The following is a 16,878-nucleotide window of genomic DNA, read 5'->3' as shown; positions in this document are numbered from 1 at the left end:
TAGCACCTAGGATAGTGACTAGCAAAAAGAAGGAACATAGAAATAATTATTGGATGAGAATGGTGATGATAATTACTTGTTGAGTTCTTACCACATACCATGCATTGCATGGAGCCTTGTATCTGTATTATTCCTCAAAAATACAATGAGATTGATACAGTTTTTAGCTCAATTTTAAAGGCAATGAAACTAAGAAATACGGTCAACAATTTGCCTAAGATCAGACAACTAAGAAGTGAATGCATGAAAAGAATCCAAGTAATTTTTTTTTAATTTTTTAAATGTTTATTTATTTTTGAGACAGAGAGAGACAGAGCATGAATGGGGGAGGGTCAGAGAGAGAGGGAGACACAGAATCTGAAGCAGGCTCCAGGCTCTGAGCTGTCAGCACAGAACCCACAGACCGTGAGATCATGACCTGAGCTGAAGTCAGATGCTTAACCGACTGATCCACCCAGGCGCCCCAAGAATCCAAGTAATTTAGCTTGAGTGGTAGTGCTCTTCACCTCAATTAAAATGAAGCAATGAATAAATGATTTAGTTAATTGGTTTTGTACTCTAAATTGTCTCAGAATTGTGATCTTGCCTCCATGTTGTATTTTAACTTAAGTAGTGGAACATACCTAACATTGGGTAGAATGAATCAGTTCTGAAGAGTGCAAAGAAAAGTGTACTGGAGAAACCTGTTGGAATTGAGTTTTCTAAAATCTCTGGCTCCTCTTAGATTTGCCCATTGAAATTGCCAAAATACCACTATTTCCCAAGTGATACATCAACCTTATTCTTAGAAAAGAGGAAACATTTAAAAAATTGGCTATTTTAGTATAGTAATTTACATGTGAAATATTCTATAGCGTAGACTTCAGAGATTCAAGTTAGACAATCTCACTTTCAACCATCTGTTTCTAACTTCACAACCTTAGATTTGACTGTCCTCTTTCTCATTATAGTTTATTGAACACTACATGGAGTAACCAATACATTTTCTTATCTTCAAATCTGTAGCCATTTTCTAGTGAATATTACCCATGGGGTACAATTAGTCTTACGCCAAGAGGGAAGAGACAATATTCTAAAAAGCTGTTTTCCTCGTTTTTTTATATGGATGGCCAACTCCCCATCTAGAGAATCATGAGGAGCATAAATCCTCACTATGATTCACCTAATTTTGGCTCAACTAATTCCATGTTTTGGCAGTTGCATCTTAATACCAGTTACTCCAGTAAGACCTTTTGGTTGCAAGCAGAAAAACCAAACCAAACCAGATTAGGCAAAAAAAAAGAAAAAAAGAAAAAAAGGAAAGAAGAAAAGAAAGAAAGAAAGGAAGGAAGGAAAAAAGGAAGAAAGAAGAAAGAAAGAAAGAAAGAAAGAAAGAAAGAAAGAAAGAAAGAAAGAAAGGGAAAGAAAGAAAGAAAGAAAGAAAAGAAAGAAAGAAAAAGAAAGAAAGAAAGAAAGGAAGGAAGGAAGGAAGGAAAGAAAGAGGAATAAAGTTTAAGGATAAGGAATTGTCTCACAGAGCTGAAGGGCAGATATTTACCAGGCCCCAGAGGGTGACTGGAGCCAAACAAAGACTGAAAAGGCTTCATCGCTTCATCTCTCATCTCTGTTTACATCTACTTATTTGTTTTGTACTTCTTTCTCCCTTCCTCCCTTCCTCCCTTCCTTCTTTCCTTCCTCCTTCCCTCACTCCCTCCCTCTCTTTCTTTCTCTCTTTCTCTCTCTTTCTCTCTTTCTTTTCTTTCTTTCTTTCTTTCTTTCTTTCTTTCTTTCTTTCTTTCTTTTCTTTCTTTCTTTCTCTCTCTCTCTCTCTCTCTCTCTCTCTCTCTTTCTTTCTTTCTTTCTTTCTTTCTTTCTTTCTTTCTTTCTTTCTTTCTTTCTTTCTTTTTCTCTTTTCTTTATTCATTTGAGCTTTGGTTTTTCCTTCCATTCAGTAAACTATGGCAACCCTTCAGCTCTTAATGTACATGATACATTTCCCACTACAGTCTAATACTAAGTCCTAATTCCAAATTTCTAGGGGAAATATTCTTATCTGAATAACTGTGATCAGGCTTCCACATCTAGCTCAGACATAATAAGGAGTGTGCAATCACAAAGTACAATAAATGGCTTCTGGGAGCCCACACCTATGTATTAGTAGTGGGCATAGAAACAAATATTTCCCAGACAAAAGTAGACATACAATAGCCCACTATTCTTTTTTTTCTTGCTTTTGAAAATATACTCCATTTAGTAATGCTTGATTAACTTAAAAACAATAACTATCATGGTTTAAACACTGTATTAAACATTTATTAGACATATTCTGTGTGTTCCAGGCACTATGCTGTGACTTTGTAGGCATCATTTCCTTTAATTTTAAGAACCGTAGGAGAGTTAATGCCATTATCTCCCTTTTCTTTATTTTTATTGAAGTGTAATTAACACACAGTGTTATATTAGTTTCAGGTGTACAATATAATGTCTCAACAATTCTGTACATTACCCAGTAGCCCACTATTATTAATTATCTTCATTTTAGACAAAATAATCTATGTTTTAAATAAAATAGATTTCCAAATTAGCTACACAGATAAACTAGGTTATAATTAATCAGATAAAAGTTTTCTTATAAAATATTAACCATTCCAATACATTTAAGATATAATGTATTTGCATACAATTTTTCAGGAATTCATCTATTTCACAAAACAAAGTACATCTTTATAGATTTACAGAGATTGGCATTAATGACCAGTTTTCTAAGGAATGAGAAAATATTATTTTATACTATATTGCAACTCTAACTTTTCAAATATAGTTTTACTTTAGTTGAATGACACAATATTTCAAAATGAGTACTTTATTATTGTTTACTTTTTTCAAGTGCAGGCAATATCTAGATTGGAGTATAATTTGGGCAATTGTTTCAGAGATCAGAATACACTATCAGGCAGTTCTTGTTGATTTTATTATGCCTATGTTATGCATCTCATTTTCTCCTCAGTTGTTTGAATAATTTTATGTAAATCAGCATTCTTTATTCATCCTCAAATTCTCATTTTCAAGTCCAAGTCTGTATTTTGGAACAAGTACAGTTTTGGAAGCTTTTTTAAAAAAGTTGAGAAAAAGATATTGTGATCAAATAAAAAAAATTGAGATACATACATGATTTCAGGAACTACCTAAATATAATTATTAGATCTACAGCTCCAATGCTAATCTCTCTTCCTCTATTTTGTCCCACATTCTCAATCATCCACATGACATTTCTCTTTGGAATCTAAATGATACCTCGAATTTAATATGCCCCCAACCTCCTGCCAACAGTCAGCCCCTTACTAATTTTCTCACTACAACAATTGGCTCCACCAATCTCCCAGCCTCCCCAATTCTACTATCCCTCATCTTTCACACTATCAAGATCTGTACATTTCCCACCATGAAATCTATTTTGGTTTCTGCCCTTTCATTCAACATTTGTGCCACCTCTCTTGTCCTTATCTTCCAATCTTTAGATTATAGCAACAGGGTCATTTCTAGCATTTCTTTACTCCAGTATTTGCTATATAATTGTTAAAAGTATCTTTGGAAAATGAAATTTTTATGAGATCGCTCTCTGTTCCCATTATTTTGAAATAAAATTTAATAACAACAACAACAACAACAACAACAACAAAAGCTAACACTGGCATAGTACTTGATATTCTACAGCCTCTTTAAAGTTCTTTACATGTATTGATTTCTTTAACTTTCTAAATCCATAAAGTAGGTTACTATTATTATTTTCAATTTACAGAAACCAGAGAAACAGAGTGCTTAAGTAATTTGCTAAAGTTTCACAGATAATAAGTAAGGTTTCCTGAATTTATCAAACTCTTCTGCTTATTACTTTAACCACTTACCCACATTTGTTCCCCGTATCATCTCATTGACCTTAATTCATGAAGAGTAAATGCAGGTCCCACTGAAAGGCTGTTTTAATGGAAGTGTCCAATAGTAAAGCCAAGGCTAATAAATGGAAGACATGAGCCACCCAAATTATTTAAAATACACACACACTTGCATTTACTTTAAGGGCAGCAGGTTTTTTGCCAGGTTTCTAAATCATATGTGCCAATATGTTTTCAATTTTGGCCATGGTAAATCTGTCCCTCATTTAAAGGGAAAGGAAAAGACTAGATCATCACACAGATTTATAAACAGGGAGCTGTACTTGGCAGATGTTGATGTGGCCTTAACCTCTCCAGGTTTAGCAGCTGGACTTAGACACTGTAATGATTGCTCTGTCACTCTCCAATTTGTGACTAATCCAAACTGCCTCCTGTTCTTGGGGGAAAGCAGTCATCTGTGAAGTGATTGGTCATATCAATTTTATGTTGCAAAGTTCTCATTTGCAAAGACCTATTTCTGCCAGCACACCTAGAGAAAGCTGTCAAAAGTCAAACTCCTACTCCGATCCCCCCATCCCGAGTCAGCACTGCCAGCACAGATGAGTCCTTACTTAGTTCTCTGCATCCCTCTTATCCCTCCTGTCATTTCTAAGAAATGTTAGATTTTTTACCAGTAGGAATAGAGCATATTGGATATTACATTCTCTGAACTTCTGAAAAGAAGTGATATAATACAGTGAGGAGGAAAAATAAAAAGCAGACATGAACCAAGCAGAACTAGGCTTGTTTTAGTCTTTTCTATTTACTGTATCTACCAGTACCAACAAACCATATCTGTTTTCTCAGCTTCATAAACTCACTTGTAAAACGGGGATACGTCCTAACTTACAGATTTGCTATGTGGATAAAGTGGTATAACATGTGTAAAGTATCTGGCACTCTACATCACTTGTCATGATGAGCACTGGGTAATTAAAAAAAAACTTAAAGTATCTGGCACTGAAAAAATTAAGGATATTATGTACAAAAATATATTTAATATCTATCTAGAACGTCTAGTGTGTATTTAAAATGGAAAAACATGGGAGGAATACCACTTACACTGTTATAACACCAACAAAAAACTGGATAAACTGGAAATTCATTAACCCCAAATCTAAGAATACTCAGGCATTTTCAAGAGAAGATAGGACACAAGTACTTTCTTACCTGGTGCATACGTAATCAGACACCAGTAAGATTTCAACTAAAATTGTTATCAAACTGGTAAAGGCCAAGTCTGGGTTAGCAACAGAATATGGAACCCTATAATGTCACACAGTTCAGGGGAATATGCACTCATTTCAAGACTGATTTCCATGAAACTAACTGTTTTAGAATAGCAAGAGTTCTGAAAAAGCATTCCTCATTATAAATGCCAGGGGGAGCAAAAGTATAACCACTGTGGGAAAGGGGGGAAGACCATCAAGATCCTTTCCCCTACAGAACAAAAGTCTCAAATGGTGGACAAAAATGGCAACAAATACTATCACCCCTAGGGCACTCTTTCTCCTTGGAAAACAGGGCAAGTTTATGAGGATTTGAGAATTAAAAAAAATTGTGCATGTCTTTAAGCTTCCTTTTATATTGTGGAGTTTTGAAAGTTTTTAAAAAATATTTTGGATAAAAGTCACTTGTCAAATGTGTGATTTGCAAATATTTTCTCTCAGTCTGTGACTTGTTTTCTCATTTTCTTTTTTTGTTTTGTTTTGTCTGTTTATTCATTTTAAATGTCTATTCTTGAGAGAGAGAGAGAAAGAGAGAGCAAGCGGGGGAGGAGCAGAGACAGGAGGCAGAGGATCCGAAGCAGGCTCCACCTGTCAGCGCAAAGCCCTATGTGGGGCTTGAACCCGCAAACCTTGAGATCATGACCCGACCTGAAGTTGTATGCTCAACCGACTGAGCCACCCAGGTGCCCCTCATTTTCTTATCAATGTATTTTATATAACAAACGTTTTTCATTTTTAAATTATAATTTAGGGGCGCCTGAGTGGCTCAGGCGGTTAAGCATCCGACTTTCGCTCAGGTCATGATCTCGCGGTTCCTGAGTTCGAAACCCACGTTGGGCTCTGGGCTGACAGCCCAAAGACTGGAGCCTGCTTCAGACACTGTGTCTACCTCTGTCTGCCCCTACGCTGCTTGCACTCTGTCTCTCACATTGTCTCAAAAATAAATAAACATTAAAAAACATTTAAATTATAATTTATCTTTTTCTGTTATGAACTGTGCTTTTCATGTCATGTCAAAAAATATTTGCTTAGCTTAAGCCCACAAAACTTTCTCCTATCGTTTCTTTTATAAATGTTGTTGTTTTACATTTTTCAGTTTGGTCTGTGTGATACACCATACCCGAGTTTTATGTTGATGAGATGACTCGTGGCTGGAAGCCCCTACATAGCTTCAGGATGGGTGCTGGTTGCCACAGAAACCAACCATGTGATTAGAGGGGTGGAACCTTCAAATCTCCAGAGAGTGGAGTGTGTGTGTGTGTGTGTGTGTGTGTGTGTGTGTGTGTGTGTGTGTGTGTAGGGGGGATATAGATAGAGGTTATATTAATCACCAGTGACTAATGATTTAATCAATACTCTAGGTAATAAAGCCTTCATACAAACCCAAAAGGACATGATTTGGAGAACTTCCAGGCAGGTGAACAAGAGTACCCCACTGCACCCCAAACTCCCTGGTGACAGCAGCTCTGTGCTCAGTACCCTTCTGGACCTCACCCTATGTATCTCTTCATGTTGCTGGTTATTTGTATCCTTTAATATCCTTGGTAATAAACCAGTAATCTAAAAAGTAAATTGTTTTCCTGAGTTCTGTAAGCTGTTCTATCAAATTAATTGAACCTGATGGGGAGGGTCTGGGAACTTCTGATTTATAGCCAGTTGGTCAGAAGCACAGGTGATAATCTGCATTTGTAATTGGCATTTGAAGTGGAGGCAGTCTTTTGAGACTGAACCCTTAACCTCTGAGATCTGATGCTATCTCCAAATAAATAGCATCAGAGTTGAGTTAAATTGTAGATAACACAGCTGGTGTCTGCTGGAGAGTTGGAGAATTGCTTGATTTGGAAAAAAATCCCACACATTTTGTGACCAGAAGTACCAGAAGTATTGGGAATGAGTAGAGTGTTGAAGAAAACAGGTGAGTGTTTTCCATATTTCTCTTTATCAGGTTTTAAAAGTTTGTCTATTTCTAGTTTTCTGCAAGTGTTTTATAAAGAATGGCTGCTGTATTTTTTTAATACAACTGGCAACCATCAGTTTGTTGTCTGTATTTATAGTTCAGATTCTTCTTTTTGTTTATTCATTTTTTAGATTCCATTTATGAATAAAATCATATGGTATTTGTCTTTCTCTTATTTAGCATTATACCTTCTAGGTACACACACACACACACACACACACACACACACACACCCCACATCTTCTTTATACACTCATGCTTGGATGGACATAGGTTGGTTCCATACCTTGGCTATTGTAAATAATGCTGCAATACACAATAAATAATGGCTCATATAACTTTTCAAATTAGTGTTTTAATTTTCTTTGGGTAAATACCTAGTAGTGGAATTACTGGATCATATGGTAATTCTGTTTTTAATTTTTTTTGTACATCTATAGTTGACACACAATGTTACATTAGTTTTAGGTGTACAACTTAGTGATTTGACAAGTTTATACATTATGCTATGTTCACCACAAGTATAGATACCATCTGTCCCATTACATCGCTATTACAAATCAGTAACTGTATTCCTTATGGTCCACTTTTATTCCTGTGACTTACTCATTCCATAATTAGAAGCCTGTATCTCCCTCTCCCCTTACCCCTTTTTGCCCAACCCCCCATTACCCTCCCTTTGACAACCATGTTTGTTCTCTGTATTTATAGTTTTGATTCTGCTTTTTGTTCATTCATTTTTTTAAAGATTCCATTTATGGGAGCACCTGGGAGGCTCAGTCAGTTGGGCGTCCGACTTCAGCTCAGGTCATGATCTCACGGCCCGTGCGCCTTTGAGCCCTGCGTCAGGCTCTATGCTGTCAGTTTGGAGCCTGGAGCATGCTTTGGATTCTGTGTCTCCCTCTCTCTCTGCCCCTCCCCATTCACGCTCTGTGTCTATCAAAAAATGAATAAATGTTAAAAAATTTTTTAAAAAAGACTCCATTTATGAGCAGAATCATATGATGTTTGTCTTTCTTGGACTCATTTCACTTAGCTTAATACCCTAGTCTAGGTCCATCCATGTTGTCTCAGATGGCATGATTACATACTTTTTTCAGCTGTATAATATTACATTGCATATATATGTATATATATATATATATATATATATATATATATATACCATATTATATATATATACATATATATATATATATATACCATATTTTCCTTATCCATATGTATTTTGACACTTGGATTTCTTCCATGTCTTGGCTATTGTAAATAATGCTGCAATAAACATAGGGGTGCATATACCTTTTTGAGTTAGTGTTTTCCCTGGGTAAATGCCAAGTGGTGGAATTGTATGGTATTTCTATTTTTAAGTTTTTGCAGAACTTCCATAGTGTTTTCCACAGTTGTACCAATTTACATTCCCACCAACAGTTCACGAGGGTTCCTTTTTCTCCTCATCATTGCCAACCCTGGTTTCTTTTGTTCTTAATTTCAGCCATTATAGCAGGTGTAAAGTGATAGCTCATTGTGCTTTTGATTAGCATTTTCCTGATGATTATGCTGTTGAGCATCATTTAATGTCTTTTGGCCATCTGTATGTATTCTTTGGGAAAAAAAGATTTTTTTTTCAGGTCTTCTGCCCATTTTAATCAATTGTTTTTTTGGTGTTGAGTTGTATAAGCCTTTCATATATTTTTGATATTAACCCTTTATCAGATATATCCTCTCCTATTGAAAATACCTTCTCCTATTTAGTAGGTTGTCTTTTTGTTTTCTTGATGGTTTCCTTTGCTGTGCAAAAGCTTTTTATTTTGACACAGTCCAATAGTTTATTTTTGCTTTGGTTTCTTTTGCCTTAGGAGACATATCTAGAAAAATGTTTCTATGGCTAATGTCAGAGGAATTACTGCCTGTTTTCTCTTCTATGATTAATATGGTTTTAGGTCTTGTGTTTAGATCTTTAATCCGTTTTGAGTTTATTTTTTGTGTAGTGTTACAAAGCAGTCCCATTTCATTCTTTTATGTCCAGTCCCTGTCCAGTTTTCCCAGCACAATTTATTTGAAAGACTCTCTTTTACCCACTGCATATTCTTGCCTTTTTTGTCATGGATTAATTGACCATATAGGTATTAATTTATTTCTGGGTTCTCTGTCTTGTTCCATTGATCTATGTATTTTTGTGCCAGTACAATACTATTTTGATATACTTTGAAGTATATCTTGAAATATGGGATTGTGATACCTCCAGTTTTCTTTATCAGGGTTGCTTTCGTTATTTGGGTTATGCTGTGGCTCTACACAAATTTTACTACTATTCTAGTTTTGTGAAAAGTGCTACTAGTGTTTTGAAAGGGATTTCATTGTATCTGTAGATTGCTTTGGGTAATATGGGCATTTTGACAATATTAATTCTTCTAATCCATGAGCATGGAATATCTTTCCATTAGTTTGTATCATCTTCAATTTCTTTTATCAGTGTTTTATACATTTCAGAGTACAGATCTTTTCACCTCTTTGGTTAAATTTATTCCTAGGTATTTTATTATTTTTGATGCAATTGTAAATGATATTATTTTAATTTCTCTTCTGTGAAATCATTGTTAATGTATAGAACACTACTGATTTTTGGTATTAATTTTGTATCCTGCCACTTTACTGAATTTTTTTATTACTTCTAGTAGTTTTTGGGTATAATCTTTAGGAATTTCTATGTATAGTATCATGTCATCTGAAAATAGTGACAGATTAACATCTTTAGCAATATGGATGCCTTTTATTTCTTTTTCTTGTCTGATTTTTGTGGCTAGGACTTCTAGAACTATGTTCAATAAAAGTGGCAAGAGTCCTGTTCCTGTTCCTGACCTTAGAGGGAAAGCTTTCAGCTTTTCAATATTGTTGATTATGTTAGCTGTGGGGTTTTCATGGATGGTCCTTATTATCTTGAGGTGTGTTTCCTCTAGCCACATTTTGTTGAAGGTTTTTTTTTAATCAGGGATGGATGTTGTACTTTGTAAAATCCTTTTTCTGCATCTATTGAGATGATCATATGATTTTTGTCCATCATTTTATTGATGTGGTGTATGACATTGATTGATTTGTGAATACTGAACCATCCTTCCATCCTGAAAATAGATCCTACCTGGTCATGGTGAATATTGTTTTTAATATATTCTTGTATGTGGCTTGCTAATATTTTGTTCAGGATTTTTGTATCTATATTCATCAAGGATGTTGGCCTGTAGTTTCCTTTTTTGTGTTGCCTTTGTCTGGTTTTGGTATCAGGGTTATGCTGCCTTGTAGAATGTATTTGGAAGTTTCCCTTCTTCTATCTTTTGGAATAGTTTGAAAAGAAATGATATTAACTCTTCTTTAAATTCCTGGTAGAATTGTAAATCCATCTGGTCTTGGACTTTTATTGTTTGGTAGTTTTTAGAGTACTGAGTCAATTGAGTTCCTTGTAATTGGTCTGTTCAGATTTTCTATTTCTTTCTGATTCAGTTTTGGAAGATTGTATGTTTATAGGAATTTATACATTTCTTTTAGATTGTACAGTTTGTTGGCACATAATTTTTCATAACATTTTCTTTTAATCCTTTGTATTACTGTGGTGTCAGTTGTTACTTCTCCTCTGTCATTTCTGATTTTATTTATTGGGTCTTTTCTTTTTTTTTCTTGACAGATCTGGCTAACAGTTTATCAATTTTGTTTATCTTTTCAAAAAACAGCTCTTGGTTTAATTTTTTTCTATTGTTTTTTAAGTCTCTATGTCATTTATTTCTGTTGTGATCATTATTGTTTCCTTTCTTCTACTTACCTTGAGTTTTCTTTATTCTTCTTTTTCTAGTTCCTTTAGGTGTAAGGTTAGATTGTTTACTCTAGGTTTTTTTCTTGTTTCTTTGGTAAGCCTCTATTGAAATATACTTCCCTCTTAGATATACTTCTGCTGTGTCCCAAAGATTTTGGACCATTGTGTTTTCATTTTCTTTTGTCTCCATGTATTTTTTTATTTTCTATTCCCTTCATTGACCCATTGGTTGTTCAGTATCATGTTATTTAGTCTCTGTGTGGTTATTTTTTCCCATTTTTTTGTGATTTATTTTTAGTTTCATACTGTTGTTGTCAGAAAAGATGCACGGTATGATTTCAATATTTTAAAATTTATTGAGGCTTATTTTATGGACTAACATGTGATCTATTCTGGATAATAGATTTGGAAGCAAATGAAAATAAAACATGGCAGTCCAAACCCTTTGGGATGCAACAAAGGCGGTCCTGAGAAGAAAATACATAGCAATTCCATCCTACCTCAAGTAACAAGAAAAATCCCAAATACAGAACCTAACCCACAACTAAAGGAACTAGAAGCAGAGCAGCGAAGAAACCCCAAAGTCAGCAGAAGAAGAGAAATAATAAGATGAGAGCAGAAATAAAGAATATAGAATCCAAAAAAAGTAAAACAGATTTATGAAAAACAGCTGGTTTTTTGAAAGAATAAACAAAATTGATAAACCCTTAACTATGTCTCAAAAAGAAAAGAGAGAGAACCCAAATACATAGTATCATGAATGAAAGAGGAGAGATCAAACCAACACCACAGAAATGCAAACAATTATTAGAGAATACTATGAAAAACTATAGGCCAACAAACTGGGCAATCTGGAAGAGATGGACAAATTCCTAGATACCCACACACTACCAAAACTCAAATGGGAAGAAATAGGAAATTTGAACAGACAAATAACCAGTGGAGAAATTGAATCAGGTATCAAAATTCTCTCAACAAATTAGAGTCCTGGACCAGATGGCTTCCCAGGGGAATTCTACCAGATATTTAAAACAGAGTTAATACCTATTCTTCTCAAGCTGTTTCAAAAAATAGAATTGGAAGGAAAGCTTCTGGACTCATTCTATGAAGCCAGCATTACCTTGATTTGAAAACCAGACAGAGACCCCACTAACAAAGAGAATTACAGACCAATATCCCTTATGAACATGGATGTAAAAATTCTTAACAACATACTAGAAAATCAAATTCAGCAGTATAGTAAAAGAATTATTCACCATGATCAAGTGGGATTCATTCCTGGGCTGCAGGGCTGGTTCAGTATTTGCAAATCAATCAGTGTAATACATCACATTAATAAAAGAAAGGATAAGAAACATATGATCCTTTCAATAGATGCACAAAAAGCATTTGACAAAATACAGCACCATTTCTTTTTTTTTTTTTTAACGTTTATTTATTTTTGAGACAGAGAGAGACAGAGCATGAACAGGGGAGGGGCAGAGAGAGAGGGAGACACAGAATCTGAAGCAGGCTCCAGGCTCTGAGCTGTCAGCACAGAGCCTGACGCGGGGCTCGAACTCACGGACCGCGAGATCGTGACCTGAGCCGAAGTCGGCCACTTAACCGACTGAGTCACCCAGACGCCCCAGCACCATTTCTTAATAAAAACCCTCAACAAAGTCCAGATAGAAGGAACATAATATCAAAACCCATACATGAAAGACCCACAGCTAGTATCATCCTCAATGGGGAAAAACTGAGAGCTTTCCCCATGAGATCAGGAACATGATAGGGATGTCCACTCTCACCACTGTTGTTTAACATAGTGTTGGAAGTCCTAACCCCAGCAATCAGACAACAAAAGGAAATAAGTGGCATCCAGACTGGCAAAGAAAAAGTCAAACTTTCACTTTTTGCAGATGACATTATACTTTACATGGAAAACCTGAAAGACTCTACCCAAAAATTGCTAGAACTGATACTTGAATTCAGCAAAGTCACAGGATACAATAAAATCAATGTACAGAAATCAGTTGCATTTCTATACACTAACCATGAAATACCTGGGAATAAACCTAAACAAAGAAGTAAAAGATCTGGATGCTGAAAACTATAGAAACATTATGAAAGAAATTGAAGAAGACACAAAGAAATGGAAAAAAATTCCATGTTCATGGATTGGAAGAACACATATTGTTAAAATGTCGATACTACTCAAAGCAATCTAGACATTCAATGCAGTCCCAATCAAAATTGCACCAGCATTCTCTTCGGAGCTAGAAGAAACAATCCTAAAATTTGTATGGAACCACAAAAGACCCTGAATAGACAAAGAAATATTGAAAAAGAAAACCAAAGCTGGAGGCATCACAATTCTGGACTTCAAGATGTGTTACAAAGCTATAATCATCAAGGCAGTATGGTATTGGCACAAAAATGGACACATAGACCAATGGAATAGAATAGAGAACCCAGAACTGGACCCACAAATATATGGGCAACTAATCTTTGACAAAGCAGGACAGAGTATCCAATGGGGAAAAAAAATTCTATGTAGCAAGTGGTGTTGGGAGAACTGGACAGCAACATGCAGAAGAATTAACCTGGACCACACTCTTACACCATACACAAAAATAAACTCAAAATGGTTGAAAGACCTAATGTGAGACAAGAAACCATCAAAACTCTAGAGGAGAAAACAGGCAACAACCTCTTTGACCTCAGCCGCCTCAACTTCTTTCTCAACACGTCTCCGAAGGCAAGGGAAATAAAAGCAAAAATGAACCATGTGGACCTCATTAAGATAAAAAAGCTTCTGCACATCAAAGTAAACAATCAAAACTAGGGTTGCCTACTTGGCTCAGTTGGTTAAGCATCCGACTTTGGCTCATGTCATGATCTCACAGTTTGTGGGTTCAAGCCCCGCATCAGGCTCTGTGCTGACAGCTCAGAGCCTGGAGCCTGCTTCAGATTCTGTGTCTCTTTCTCTCTGCCTCCTTCCTGCTCACATTCTGTCTCTCTCTCTATCTCAAATATAAATTTAAAAGAACATGGGAAAAAAACCTAAATGACAACCAACAGAATGGGAGAAGATATTTGCAAATGACATATTGGATAAAGGCTTAGTATCCAAAATCTATAAAGAACTTACCAAACTCAACACTGAACAAGAAATAATCCAGTGAAGAAATGGGCAGAAGACAGGAATAGACACTTTTCCAAAGAAGACATCCAGATGGCCAACAGACACGTGAAAAGATGCTCAACACTGCTCATCATCAGGGAAATAAAAATGAAAACCACATTGAGACACCACCTCACACCAGTTAGAGTGGCTAAAATTAACAATTCAGGAAACAACAGATGTTGGCGAGGATATGGAGAAATTGGAATGCTCTTGCACTGTTGGTAGAAATGCAAACTGGTGCAGCCACTCTGGAAAACAGTGTGGAAGTGCCTCAAAAAATTAAAAATGGAACTACCCCACGACCCATCAATAACACTACTAGGAATTTATCCAAAGGATATAGGAGTGGTGATACATAGGGGCGCATGTACCCCAATGTTTATAGTAGCACTGTCAACAATAGCCAAATTATGTTAAGAGCCCAAATGTCCATCAACTGATGAATGAATAAAAAAGATGCGGTACGGTATATATATATATATATATATATATGTATATATATATATATATACACACACACACACACACACACAATGGAATACTACTTGGCAATAATAAAGAATGAAATTTTGCCATTTGCAACAACATGGATGGAACTGGAGGGTATTATGCTAAGTGAAATAAGTCAGTCAGAGGATGACAGTTATCGTATATTTTCACTCGTATGTGGAATTTGAGAAACTTAACAGAAGACCGTGGGGGAAGGGAAGGGGAAAAAAATTTCAAACAGAGGGAGGCAAACCGTAAGAGACTCTTAAATACAGAGAACAAACAGTTGATGGGAGGGGCTAGAGGGAGGGAGAAATGAGTAATGGGCATTGAGGAGGGCACTTGTTGGGATGAGCACTGGGTGTTGTATGTAAGCGATGAATCATGGGAATCTACTCTCAAAGCCAAGAGTACACTGTATACACTGTATGTTAGCTAACTTGAAAATAAATTATATTTTAAAAAATAAATAAAAATAAAGGCTATTTTGTCTGATAAAAGCACTGATACCCAGGCTTTCTTTTCATTTACATACACATGGTGAAGGTTATTCCATCCCTTCATTTTCAGTCTGTGTGCATCTTTAGGTCTGAGGTCTTATAGGCAGAATGTAGATTTTTTTTTATCCATTCTTCCACTCTATGTCTTTTGAATGAAGGATATAGACCATTTATATTTAAAGTAATTATTCATAAGTATGTACTTATTGCCACTTAAAAAATTTGTTTTCTGGCTATTTTTGTAGTTCTTTGTTACTATCCTCTTCTCTTGCTCTTTTTTTCTGTGATCAATGAATATCTGCAGTGTTGTGTTTGGCTTTCTTTGTTTTATTTTTTTGTAGATATCATAGGTTTTGTGTTTGTGGTTACCATAGGATTCATATATAACATCTTAAGTAAATAGGAGTCCATATTAATTTGTGGTCAATGAAGTTCAAACACATTCTTTAAAAATAAACCTCTTCTTTCTTTTTATTTTCTCTTCTTTTCCCATTTTATTCCCTTCTCTGCACTTTATATAAATGTTGTCTTATTTTATGTGTTTTCATTTATACTTTTATGCCTAATTATGGCACTTTCTTTCCACTTAAAGAAGTCCCTTTAATATTTCTTATAAGGCTAGATTAGTAGTGATAAATTCCTTTATTTTTTGTCTTTCTGGGACCTTTTTATCTCTCCTTCAAATCTGAATGATAACCTTGCTGGGTAGAATATTCTTGTTTGTAGGCGTTTTTTTTTTTTCCTTTCAGCACTTTGAATATATCATGCCATTCGCTTCAGGCTTGCAAAGTTTCTGCTCAAAATTCAACTAATAGCTTTTTAGAGTTTCCCTTGTAGGTAATTTTTTGTTTCTCTCTTGCTGCTTTTAGGATTCTCTCTTTATCTTTAATCTTTGGCATTTTCTTTTTTTTTAATTTTCTTTTTTCTTTTTTAAAATTTACATCCAAATTAGTTAGCATATAGTGAAACAATGATTTCAGGAGTAGAGTCCTTAATGCCCCTTACCCATTTAGCCCATACCCCCTCCAACAACCCCTCCAGCAACCCTCAGTTTGTTCTCCATATTTATGAGTCTCTTCCGTTTTGTCCCCCTGTTTTTACATTATTTTTGTTTCCCTTCCCTTATGTTCATCTGTTTAGTCTCTTGAAGTCCTCATATGAGTGAAGTCATATGATTTTTGTCTTTCTCTGACTGACCAATTTCACTTAGCATCATACCCTCCAGTTCCATCCACATAGTTGCAAATGGCAAGATTTCATTCTTTTTGATTGCCGAGTAATACTCCATTGTATATATATACTACATCTTCTTTATCCATTCATCCATCAATGGACATTTGGGCTCTTTCCATACTTTGGCTATTATTGATTAGTGCTGCTGTAAACATGGAGATGCATGTGTCCCTTCAAAACAGCACCCCTGTATCCTGTGGATAAATGCCTAGTAGTACAATTACTGGGTCTAGCATAGTTCTATTTTTAGTTTTTTGAGGAACCTCTATACTGTTTTCCAGAGTGGCTGCACCAGCTTGCATTGCCACCAACAATGCAAAAGAGATCCTCTTTCTCTGCATCCTCGCCAACATCTGTTGTTGCCTGAGTTGTTAATGTTAGCCATTCTGACAGGTGTAAGGTGATATCTCATTGTGGTTTTGATTTGTATTTCCCTGATGATGAGTGATGTAGAGAATTTTTTCATGTGTCGGTTGGCCATCTGGATGTCTTCCTTGGAGAAGTGTCTCTTCATGTCTTTTGCCCATTTCTTCACTGGATTATTTTTTGGGTGTTGAGTTTGATAAGTTCTTTATAGATTTTGGATAC

At 35.5% G+C, this 16,878-nt stretch overlaps 1 long non-coding RNA gene across 1 annotated transcript in view; it reads left to right on the top strand.

Annotated features, from left to right (window-relative positions):
* The window catches only part of LOC128773889 (uncharacterized), a 109,522-nt gene extending 102,835 nt beyond the window's left edge, over positions 1-6,687 (top strand). Inside the window, exon 3 of the long non-coding RNA XR_008418370.1 lies at positions 6,502-6,687. This is a non-coding gene — a long non-coding RNA (uncharacterized LOC128773889). The remainder of the gene's footprint in view (positions 1-6,501) is intronic.
* Positions 6,688-16,878: the final 10,191 nt, after the last annotated feature.

This window comes from Panthera pardus, unplaced genomic scaffold (genome assembly GCF_024362965.1).
Source record: "Panthera pardus isolate Hobbes unplaced genomic scaffold, ASM2436296v1 HiC_scaffold_27, whole genome shotgun sequence".
Lineage (NCBI taxonomy): Eukaryota > Metazoa > Chordata > Mammalia > Carnivora > Felidae > Panthera > Panthera pardus.
This window is presented reverse-complemented; position numbering and strand designations above follow the sequence as displayed.